Source organism: Triturus cristatus, chromosome 7 (assembly GCF_964204655.1).
Source record: "Triturus cristatus chromosome 7, aTriCri1.1, whole genome shotgun sequence".
NCBI lineage: Eukaryota > Metazoa > Chordata > Amphibia > Caudata > Salamandridae > Triturus > Triturus cristatus.
The window spans coordinates 742,808,844-742,821,363 of NC_140590.1; the positions used below are offsets into that span (position 1 = coordinate 742,808,844).

General features: G+C 55.3%; 1 protein-coding gene across 2 annotated transcripts in view; it reads left to right on the forward strand.

The window, feature by feature from the left end:
- DNAH17 (dynein axonemal heavy chain 17) overlaps positions 1–12,520 on the forward strand; it is a 14,992,541-nt gene that overhangs the window by 182,099 nt on the left and 14,797,922 nt on the right. The window lies entirely within an intron of this gene.

Genomic DNA, 12,520 nt, shown 5'->3' on the forward strand with positions numbered 1-12,520 from the left:
AGAAGGGCAAAGGGGGCCTACGCCCTATCTTGGACCTCAGGAGTGTCAACGCCTTCCTCCGGAAGGAGCGGTTCAAGATGCTCACTTTAGCTCAGGTTCTGGCTGCCCTCGACCCTGGAGACTGGATGGTAGCGTTGGACTTGCAGGACGCCTATTTTCACATCCTCGTCCTGACGGCCCACCGGCGTTACCTGCGGTTCACGGTGGGTCAGGAGCACTTTCAGTTTACCGTGCTCCCCTTCGGCCTCACCAGTGCCCCTCGGGTGTTCACGAAAGTGATGGCGGTGGTCGCAGCTCATCTGTGCAGATCAGGGGTTCAGTCTTCCCCTATCTCGACGACTGGCTGTTGAAGGCGGGCTCGCCCCAGCAAGTCGTCTCCCACCTCCAGACTACGGCCGACCTCCTGCATTCGCTGGGGTTCTCCATCAATGTGCCGAAGTCGCACCTGAGTCCCTCCCAGAAGCTCCTCTTTATCGGAGTGGTTCTAGATTCGGCGCAGTTCCGGGCCTATCCTCCGGAACAGCGGGTCCGGGATATTCAGGCTCTGATTCCCATCTTTCGGCCTCTATCCTGGGTTTCGGCCAGGTTGGTGCTGGGGCTGATGGCCTCCTGCATCCTGTTGGTGCATTACGCCAGGTGGCGAATGCAGTCTCAGCAGTGGGACCTAAAGTTTCAGTGGGCCCAGCATCGAGGCAACCTGTCCGACCATGTCTTGATCTCGGAGGGCACTGCGAAACAGTTGCAGTGGTGGCTCACGGACCGCGATTGGGTCAGCGGCAGATGCCTCTCCCTACCCCAACCGGAGCACGTAGTAGTGACGGATGCGTCCCTCCTGGGATGGGGGGCCATATGGGAGAGGCGGAGATCAGAGGCCTCTGGTCTCCGGCGGAGACTCAACTCCATATCAACCTTTTGGAGCTGAGAGCGATCCGGCTTGCACTAAAAGCCTTCCTCCCCTCTGTCCGGGGAAGTGTCGTGCAGGTGTTCACGGACAAAACCACCGCCATGTGGTATTGTAACAAACAAGGCGGGTGGGGTCGTGGACCCTTTGTCAGGAGGCTCTGCGCCTCTGGACATGGCTGGAACACCAGGGCATCATCCTCGTGGTTAAACATCTGGCGGGCTCTCTGAACGCCAGAGCAGACAAACTCAGCTGCCGGTGCATGATGGATCACGAATGGCGTCTGAACTCGGGCGTGGCGCAAGGACTCTTTCTGCAGTGGGGAGAGCCTTGGTTAGATCTATTCGCCAAGGAAGAGAACGCGCAATGTCAGCAGTTCTGCGCATCGGAATTTCCAAGGCGGCACTCGCTCGGAGACGCTTTTCGTCACGAGTGGAGTTGCGGTCTGTTGTACGCCTTTCCGCCTATACCACTTCTGCCCAGAGTGCTGAAGATCAGGCGCAACCGGGCCCAAGTCATCTTAGTGGCCCCGGATTGGGCACGAAGGTGCTGGTATCCTGAGCTACTCAGTATGTCAATCGATCCTCCCATACGACTGCCTCTTCAGGAGGACCGTCTGTCGTAGCAGCAGGGGACGGTCCTCCACCCGAACCTGTCCAGTCTCCACCTCCATGCATGGAGATTGAGCAGCGACAGTTGATGCCATTTGACTTGCCTCCTGAAGTCTGTGATGTCATTCTGGCAGCCAGGCGTCCCTCCACAAAGACGGTATACGCCTGCAGGTGGAACAAATTTGTGGCATGGTGCACAGCAAAGGCTGTGGATCCCCTTTCCACCCCTCTTTCTGAGGTTCTCCTCTTTCTTCTTTCTTTGGCCCAGCAGGGCTCTGCTCTGGGCACCTTGAAAGGTTATCTTTCTGCAATCTCTGCTTTCTTACGGCTTCCTGATGAGCCTTCTCTTTTCAAATCCCCTGTTGTTTCACGTTTTCTCAAAGGCATTACTCACATGTTCCCTCCTGGCCCCTTCGTAATGCCTCAGTGGGATTTGAATCTTGTCTTGACCTTTCTGATGTGTGCTCCCTTTGAGCCTCTTCACAATTGTCCCATTCGTCTTCTGACTCTTAAGACTGCTTTCTTGGTAGCTATCACCTCGGCTAGACGGGTGAGTGAGCTCCAGGCTCTGTCATCTAAGCCTCCTTTTCTTTCTGTTCATCCGGACAAGGTTGTCCTCCGGACTCGTCCTTCCTTTCTTCCAAAAGTGGTGACCCCCTTTCACATCGGGCAATCTGTCACATTGCCCACCTTCTTTCCGCATCCTTCAAAAGAGGAAGAGAGGCTCCTCCGTCTGGACCCCAAATGTGCGCTGTCATTTTATTTGGACCGCACCAAACAGTTCCGGGTGGACAACCAACTTTTGGTTGGATACGTAGGTGATAAGAAGGGGAGGTCTGTACACAAGCGGACCATCTCACGGTGGGTCGTATTGTGTATAAAGGTTTGTTACTCCTTGGCGAAAAAGGACCCTCCTGTTGGGATGAGTGCCCATTCCACCCGGGCCACAGTGGCGACTACTGCCCTTGGATGGGGAGTTCCCTTGCAGGACATCTGTCAGGCGGCGACGTGGGCCTCACTGCACACGTTTGCCAAGCACTATTGCCTGGACAGCCAAGTCCGGAGAGATGGCTTCTTTGGCCGTTCTGTTCTCCAGGACTTTCTGGTGTGATCTTGGTTCGCAGACCCACCACCAGGGTTGGTATTGCTGGTGTATCTATTCTAAGGTGAGGATTCTAACTAACGTGTTTCTTTCAGATGAACAAGTTACTTACCTTCGGTAACGATGTATCTGTAAGAAACATTAGTCAGTTAGATTCCTCACCGACCCACCCATCCTTCCCGTTCTGCGAACCGACATCTAGGGTTAAGGCCATCCTGTTCAGGGCCCTAGACTTTTTGGCAGCAGTGTCGGTCTCTTGCATGGCTCTGCGTTTCTGGCGCGGAAAGCTATGTACAAGAACTGACGTCAGCGCACGAGGGCGGCGTCTAAGTACTCCGACAACGTTATTCCGGCGCACGACGCCAACGACGGACGCGGAGCCGCAGACGGCGCCTAGCGACGCGCAGGGGGTATTGCTACAAAAATCTCTCCGGATCCAGCCTGACGCCTGGGGATATTCTAAGGTGGGGAATCTAACTAACTAATGTTTCTTACAGATACATCGTTACCAAAGGTAAGTAACTTGTTCTTTAAGGATAGAAGCACATGGAGTTTGATACCCCTGTCCGGCTGGAGACTACTCTTCAACTCTAAACTAGCAATAGCATCAGCATTGCACCCCTGACACATTGTGACCGGAAACAGTGCTTTGATTATATCAACCGGCTCTGCAACACAATTGGCAGAGGAGCACTTTGGGTTGGCTTGTCTTCAACTGAACACACTGTGACTGAGTTGCAGGCCTGCTTACTCAGACCCATATCCTGTTACGGACGAGAGCCTGTCCTACACAGGCCGGCTTCCTGATTCATCACACTCAGGATTGCGGGGTTAGGCTATTCTAAGGGATCTTGCTGAAGGGTACTCCCACTGTGCTCTGGTTAATGTAGGTCAAGCTAAGCAGGACTAAAAACATATTTTAATCTTAGTGACGCCATAATGGTTGAACTATTCATCTTTTTTACCATTCTTATAACGTTGATTATGATGCTTGTGTCTTTTGCCTAATAATTGTAGCACATTCTTTCTATTCAAAAATGCGATTATTTTTATAAATGTTTTTAAAATGTGATTAGTATCTTTCTTGTGTTACCCTGGGCATACGGGAGTAAAACAACAAAAGGGTTGATCTGTTTCCACAATTCCTTAGGGAATTATAGAGTGGTTATGTTCGCGGTTGTTGATACCATCTGTCACCCTGGTAAGGTTAGGGGTCCATATAGGGCACTGTGAGCTAGCTAGGAACCAGGCCAACATTCTCTGATAAATACTTGTGAACTAAGTTGCAGTATTTTGAAGTCTATGTTGTCCAGATACCCAATTGTACTAAATTAATAGGTACCATATAACAGGGGGTCACCAACATTCTATGTCAGGCACTTATTGAATGGGTCGCCTGAGTATTGTTTGTTTGTGCTCAATGTTCTCTATTCACCTTATATGGAGACGTCGGTGGTCTTAGAGAATTAACATTCTCCTCAGCTTTATAGAAAACTCCTATTTTTGACTGTAGGTTGTTCGAGCTTGACCCTTTTAAAAGGATTACCCCAATATAGTTATTTCCTTTCTTTAAATTCAATTCATTAAAAATAGCGCCGCTAGCTAACGTTACTGTTAACTGCTGGCATGCTGTTACAGCATTATTAGAACAACAAGGTCTGCCTGCTACAGGGGAAGGTACACGAAGCAAACAAGACAGAGGCAATCTACTCACGAGTCACTTTTCCTGCACTCGATGAAAATACAAAAACATTTCACAACTATACACCAGCTGCTCCACCCAACACATACAGAGCATATCAAGATTTATAAACACCATTAACATTTCAGGAACATCACAATTGGTACCACATCCACTAAACAATGTACAACTGGGCCCACTCAGCAATGAGGGGGCAACATAGCCAGTCCTAACCGGCTATACACCTTATACAAATTTACAACCAATAATGGCTGCACAACGGGGGGCGCTAGGTGGCGCGTTAGCAAGATGGACGTCGGAGCGTGAAGCTCCTGCCATCTGGTGCCGGAATCCTGACAGTTCTCCTGCTTGTGGTGCGGGTGGCCGCGACAGACGCTGCCGGCCGCGGGCCAGATACCTCCTGCATCTCCGGGGCAGCGATCGGAGCCGGACACAACCTGTGGGCCCCGGCCGAGCCGCGCTGAGACTGGAGCCGGCAGGAGGCGCGAAGCGGGGCCTTGACCTCGACCGGCCGCGGGAGCTACTTCAGCTCGCGGCTTGACACGAGGCGTCTGGGCCGCAGGGGCGGTGCTCTCGATTGTGGAGTCGTGCGGCGATTGTCCATCAGGGGCACAGAGGCTAGTGCTGGCGGAGGAGGACAGCGATGGCTCTGGTGACTACCGGCTGCCACGGGGATCCAGCTGGCGGGTTTGCAGTGGCACAGCAGGCGACGCAAATACGAGCGAGGCGGCGGCTCACTGCAGGCCCCGTGGGCCCTACGCAGGCGGAATGCCGCTGCGGGACGAGTTGGGGAGGCCGCCCCGGAGGCCCTACGCACGACCTTGGCCCTGCGAACTGAGTCGAGTGATCTGGACGCCTCCCCCTGCCAGAATTGCCCGGGTGAGTTGCGTGGGCCTATCCCCAGTACCCCGGAGGGGGCGTAAGACGCGGCGGGAAGGCTGAGGGGAGCAGCTTGGTCGCAAAACGAGACTGGTGGCGGCGTTTGGTGAGCACCTACATGAGGCTGGCACACTGAGGAGGGACTTGCGCCCCCGAGTACCCCGTGCACACGGGGGGCGTTTCAGCTGGGGGCGATGGTGTAGAGGGCCCGGCCCTGGACGACACTCCAGGCCCTACCCGGACTGCACAGCCATTTATGCGCCGCTGGTGGTAAATGAAGAGTGGCTAGTGGCCTGGGCGCAGTGGGCGGTGGAGTTGGCATAGTGACTAGCCTGACAGCTGCGGGACATGGATACCGTGTTGGAGGAGCGGTGCCAAGCTGGGGATACCGGTCCATGACGCGGGCGATGTGAGGTGACACCGGCGACCCCGGGGCTTGGCAGATACCGAGTAGTGGGTTTTGGACGGCAGGTGCCCGAGTCATTCCGGAGGGGGTCTTTGCCTTCCTCCCACCCTTCCTTCCCATTCCTGCGTCGGCAAGGAGAACGTGGTGATCTTTCCGCTGCACCTTGGCAGGGCGGTCAGAGGCGACTGGACAGCATGCTGGGGACAGGTGTTGGCGTCGAATGCCCTCCGCACAGCAACTGGCCATGGGCCACCTACGGAACAAGCTGCCCGTGGGTCGGTCACAGACGGAGAAGCTGGGCACCACACCTGGGCGTCCGAACAGTGATATGACGCTTCCGGCGACGGCGCTCGAGGTGAAAATGGACACAGTACTGGCGGCGGTGGAGTGTCTGGGTACTACAATGGAGCAGACTAGGGCCTCATTGGAGTCCCGGATAGATAAAGTCACGGTGGACTTCCCCCTCCTTCACGCGAACCATCATAAATTGGCGGATTCTGTCACCCAGCAACGCCAAACGCTCCAGGAGGTCCACCCCGTGGTGCGCCACCACACTGCGGCCTTGCAGGATTTGATCGACCGTGTCCATGCCTTGGAGGACCGTGCTGAAGATGCGGAAGGGCGCTCTCGGCGCAATAATGTCCGAGTGGTGGGTCTGCCGGAAGGTGCGGAGGGGCGGAATCCGGAACAGTTCGTTGAAGGGTGGATTCGCGACATCCTTCCCCCAGGGGTGCTTTCTCAGCAGTTCGTGGTGGAGCGTGCACACCGGGTCCCGACGCGGAAACCTCAGCCAGGGGCGCGACCACGCCCCTTTCTCTTCAGACTCCTCAACTTCCGAGTTAGGGATGTGGTGCTTCGTGAGGCCAGGAAACTGGACGCCATCACAGTAGGCAGAGGACAGGTGATGCTTTTTCCGGATTACACTTCCACAGTCCATAAATGGAGAAGTAACTATCTGGCGGTGAAGCACCAGTTGCGGGACCTGGGGATCCCATATTCCCTGCTGTTTCCGTCACGTCTCAGAGTGATTACGAAAGATGGGACCCGGTTCTTCGATGCCCCATCCGACGTCTGGGACTGGCTGGAGGAGGAAGGATTAAGCGGGCCGGAGACCTATGGACCCGGGAGCTAACGGCCGCCAGGAGAGGAGACCAAGACGGCGACGTCGGAAGGAGGCCCGCGGGGCAGTGGGGCCGAGCCCCGCCGTGGCGCCCAGCCCGGATAGGATGCGACAAGAGCGACAGGAAGCCCTGGAAGCGGTGGCAACCCTGGGGTCCGCGAGCAGCCAGGGTGCAGCTGCTGGTCACGAACATAGTGAATCTGAGGCTAGCAGGTCGTCTTCCCCGTCCACTGTACTTTCAGATGATCAGGTCCTCCCGCTGGTGACGCCCCAAACTGCTGACCATATTGTATGAGCCCAGGGGGATGGGCCGGTGGCAACTGCTGAAACGAGGGCCGATCTCACTGGGGCAAGATGCAGTGGAGACAGCTTGGGGGGTCTCCCCCTTTCCTCCTGTAAGATGTGGTGCAGTGTTGGACGTGGGCACGCACAAGTCTGCTGGATCCTGCTAGGTGGATGGGGTGGGGGTGGGAGCTTCAGCCCGGGGGGGGAGGAAGGGGGGGAGGGGTGGATTGAGTGCGGTGGAGGGTTGGCGGCGGGCGGTGTCGGGAGGAGCGGTAGGGCCACTCGCACACGCTTTGCACCACTGGTGATATCAAAGGCACACCCGGTGAATGTGAGAGTAGCGCAGGGAAAGTGCAGGTTGCCTTAGCTACAGCCACATCGTGCACCCGTTAGTCATTAACTGGCTTAGTTTTGCTCAATAAGCATTTAGCTTGCAGTTTGGACGAATGCCTGTTTTGGGGTTTGCCCTGGTAGTTTCACTGTTACTGTTCTTTATTACATGCACACTGCAGTTCGTAAGTGTTCTTTTGTTCGGGGGGTTCTGTCACAGCACACTGACATGACACATAGAGTATATATTCGCCTCACCATCTGACTCGCCCCTGCCCCAGTGACCGCGGTGGATCTCAATCGCTCTAGATGGCCGCCACTAACGTAATCACATGGAATATACGGGGGATGCACACCCCTGCACGCCGATACTCCATTTTCGCTTACTTGCAGCGGCATAAGGCGGCCATTTCCCTCCTCCAAGAGACTCACATGACACAGCCCGAGCTCGACCGGCTGCGCTCTCGTTGGAGGGGTCAGCTATTTGGGACCACGTACTCTGCACATGCTCGTGGTACATTAATCTGGATGAGGGCGGGCACTCCGTTCACATGCATGGAGGTAGTGGTTGACACAGCTGGGCGGTACACTCTGGTGCGTGGGGAAGCTGAACGGCCAACATATGTTACTGGGCTCGGTCTATGCCCCGAATGTCGACCAACCGTAGTTTTTGGCCTACTTGTCCGCAGTGCTGGCGCCATATGCGGGTCTTCCCTGGCTACTGGGTGGGGACTTTAATTCTGTCCTAGACATACGACTGGATAGGTCCTTTCCGCCCCTTCGCAACACACAGGCGGTCTCTAATGCGCGGACCCTCACCGACTGGCTGTCGCGATGGGCGTTATACGATCTGTGGCGCACGTTGCACCCTGACGACCGCGTCTACTCGTATTACTCAGCGGGGCATGATCTACACGTTCGTATAGACAGGGTGGTGAGCTCTCATTCTCTGACTCCTCTGATGGGCCAGGCGGAGTATCTGGTTCGGACCCATTCAGACCACAACCCTCTTAGGTTGCGTCTAGTATGGGATTCCGGGCGGCCCACTGTCCCTACGTGGCGGCTCCAACCGGCGGCTTTGGAGGACGCTGAATTTCGCGCTTCCCTAGGCACAGCGATTGAACAATTCTTTGACCTGAATGAGGGGACGGCGAGTAATGAGCTAGTAGAGTGGGATACCCACAAAGCCACTATCCGGGGACACTGTCTGGGTGCGACGTGGAATATCCGACGGCGGCTCGCGCTGTCGCTTGCGGGTCTGGAGTCGCGCCTTCTCTCTTGTGAGTGTCATGGTGAGGACGGGGGTCATGACTCGGCACGGTTGATGCGACTTCGGGCACGCCATGCTGAGCTGCTGGAGCGCTTACGCTGCCACAATTACGCTGCCCATTCAGCTCGCGTTCACGCCAAGTCGGATACGGCGGGACGATTGCTGGCCTGGCTGCTCCGGCGGGAGTCCGCTCACGCGCCGATAGACGCACTTAGCAGGCCTGATGGGTCGCTCGTGCACACGCAGTGGGAAATACATCAGGTAATGACGAAACATTATGCGGCCCTAAATCGTTCGACAGGGCGCCGGCAGGCGCAGGCCCTGGATAGGTTTTTGGAGGATGCCTGCCTGCCCACGGTCCCTGAGGAGTATCAGGAAACGCTTGAATGCCCCCTCACCGTGGAGGAGATCGGGGATGCGGTGTCCTCTTTGACCTCTGGGAAGGCGCCGGGGCCGGACGGGCTCCCAGCAGAATACTATAAGACTTATCGGGAGGCACTGGTGCCCAGGTTGCATGCTCTTTACACTGCGGCCCTTGAGGAGTGCACCTTGCCTGCTTCTATGCGGGAGGCCTACTTGGTGTCCCTGCTCAAACCTGGACGGGATCCCACCAGCCTGGGATCATATCGCCCTCTCGCTCTGCTTAACGTGGATTATAACATTTTGGCTAAGGTGCTGGTGGAACGGCTGGCCCCAGCGGTGTCGGCACTGGTACATGGGGACCAAAATGGCTTTGTACCCAAGCGTAGCGCCTCTCTTAACTTGCGGCAGTTTTTCCGGGTGGCACCTGACAGTGCGCAGCAGTGGCCTAGGGCAGGCTGCCTGGTCCTAGACCTTGAGAAGGCATTTGATTGCCTGGAGTGGGGTTACTTGGTAGGGGCACTGTCGCACTTTGGGCTAGGCCTTGGGTTTCTACAAATGGCGTCCCTATTGTACAAGGACCCCACGTGAGGGTGAGAACCGGGCCATATATATCTGACGCCATTCGGATATGTCGTGGCACCAGGCAGGGGTGCCCGCTTTCACGCCTCCTGTTCGCACTGGCAATAGAACCCCTTGCCGCCACGCTTCGCAAGGTGCTGGCCGTTGGAATTCCGTTAGGAGACGCAACACATCAGGTATCGCTTTACGCGGACGATCTGCTGGTCTTTGTCAGGGATGTGGCACACATCCCGGCCGAATTGGAGCGAATTCTACTTGACTTGGCCACTCTCTCGGGCCTCAGGGTGAATGCTGCTAAATCATGCCTCTACGCGTTTCAAGCCGACACCCAGGACCCGAGCTACCATCTTGGAGGCGTACAGGTTAAATGGCAGCCGGACACCTTCCGTTACCTGGGTATCCAGATATATAGACGACCAGCGGATCTCGTGGAGGGCAACCTGGGCAGGGCTGTGACAGCGGTCAGGACCCAGATGCGGTTCTGGGGCACCCTCCCCCTGGCGGTCACGGGGCGAATTGCCCTGGTCAAAATGGTGATTCTACCCCGGCTCCTGTACTACTTTGCTAATTTGCCCACTTATATCCCGGCTTCCTTCTTTACAGCCCTCACACGGTCCCTCCGGGACTTCAAATGGGGTAACGCCCGTCATAGAGTCGCGTTGCTTAAGCTATATCTCCCCGCTGACCAGGGAGGCCTTGCGATGCCGTGTTTTGAGCATTATTACCTGGCCGCGCAGCTGCAATGGATAGCCCGGTGGCTAGCTGATAGAGGGCGGGACGATACGGCGACCACAGCGCCCCCCCTCCCTCTGGCTGGTCTCCTCAACCTATTCCACTCGGCTGCGAAAATGGTCAGACCTGTGCCCCTTCTTATGGTGGTGGCCTACAAGTGCTACCGTCGCGCTCTTTACCTTACGCGGGCTCGAACCCGTTACGCTCCGGCTATACCGCTTGAGGGCTCCCCCAGCGGGCTGGGTGTGCTTAGTGCCTCGGAGCTGGCGGACTGGACCGCGGCAGATATACAAACGATGGGGGACCTTTACCGAGATGGTGTTCTCCTTCCGTTCGCCTCTCTGGTGGAGGAGACGGGGCTTCCGCCTGGCCACTTCCTTCGCCACCGGTCCCTGGTGGAGACGCTCGCGAATCGATGGGGAGATCTTCGGGAGGAACCAGAGCAGCATCTCATGATACAATACCTTCATGTGATGGGGCGAGGGAGGCACCTGGTCAGATGGTTCGCGGCCTCCCTGCGTGCACATGCGGCGATCAACCCGACCCCACTGCGCAGTAAGTGGGAGGCGGATCTGGCCTGACCCCTGACTGATAAAGAGTGGGGCGGAGTGTTGCAGGGCCCGACGAAGATTCCCCGGAACATGCGCTTCTGCCAAATACAATTGTTTATTTTACATGGAGCGTACCTTACTCCCGAATCCATCAACGGATATTTCCATCGTGCGGACGCAGGTTGTCCTCGTTGTGCAGAACTAGATGCCGGATTGGTTCACATGTTATGGAGCTGTCCCGCGCTGTGCTCGTACTGGCAGGTGGTACACGAGACACTCTACGCATGCACAGGGCATACCATCCCGTTCGAATAACGCACCTACCTGCTGCATCTTTTCCGCAGGACTCCCTCCACGAAAACTGCCGCTCGGTTTATCGACCTGGGGATGGTGGTAGCGAAGCGACTGCTCACTAAGCGATGGAAAGCAGCTGACCCACCTCATGCGCGCGCATGGCGGGGATCATTCCTAGTGTGGGCCAAGGCGGAGGGTATGGCTCTTTCAAGGGAGGAAATATTGGGCCTCAGGAAGACGCCTATAGCGCATCAGTGGGAGGCACTATTGCAGGCCATGGTGAGACCAGACGAGGAGAGTACAGGGTTTGGTCACGATCGCTTGATGAGCACTCCCCTAGAGAGGCCTGATAGTGGGCAGCCCAGGGCTGGGGTGGACAGTGTGGCGATGATGACATAGTCACGCGGGTGGGGCGCGCAGCGAATAGGACGTTGCCAACCGAGTAGTTACACAGGGGACATCGGGATGGGGAGGATGGATCGGGGGTCTGAGTTAAGCGATGTGAAAACATGAGTCAGATGCTGCTGGGGCTGTTGTTGTTTCGTTTGGGTATTTGATGATCTACCCCATTATGTCCTGGTTCACTAAGTGTTTATGGAACGGCTTCTGGGGAAGGTAGCCGGAATGTTGACAGGCTCCTATGGGAGGAAAGTTTCTCGGCGGCAAGAAATTGACAGGGACTTTATGGTTCCCCACAGCCGAAACGCCTCGACTACTGCTTCGAGAGTTGGACATATGCCTGTCTTACGATACGTTATGTGTTTCTGCTTGGGTTAATGCCGTGGACATTGCTATTGCTTAAAGTTGCTCTGGCTTTAATGTGTGCTGTAAACCTTGACAAGTGCCAATAAACAGATTATATAATAATGGCTGCACAACTATTCATTCTGTACAATGGTCTAGTTAGACTTTATAGACAATTAATACAATTTGTAATGTGCACAGTAATGACAACCCCAGCGAGGACTGTTCAAGATGTACCGTTGCAGATAGCTGCTCCTGCAATTTCTGGTCTCTTGCCAGGAGCACAAGCTACCAAAACTTATTGCTGAAATCTATACTTCTATAGGTAAAGATAATTTGGGAGCCTACCAAATAAACCACAGCTTAAGGGTAATTCAGAAAGGGGTAAAATCAAACAGCAACCTGAGTCTTCTAAAAATATGAAAATGTTGGGATAAACAAAAAAATAAAGAGAGACCGAAAACACGGGGTGCATATCAACAACTGGAGCTCACTGAAAAACGTTACAACCTATGTAATTGTGATGCAATTAAACAGCCATATAGGTATCAGTATACTGATATTTGTCCTTCTCATTTCATTCATGACTCATCAGACAAACGATCAGAGAGCGGGGGACATCCAGAAAACATGCAAGAAGAGTACATGAAA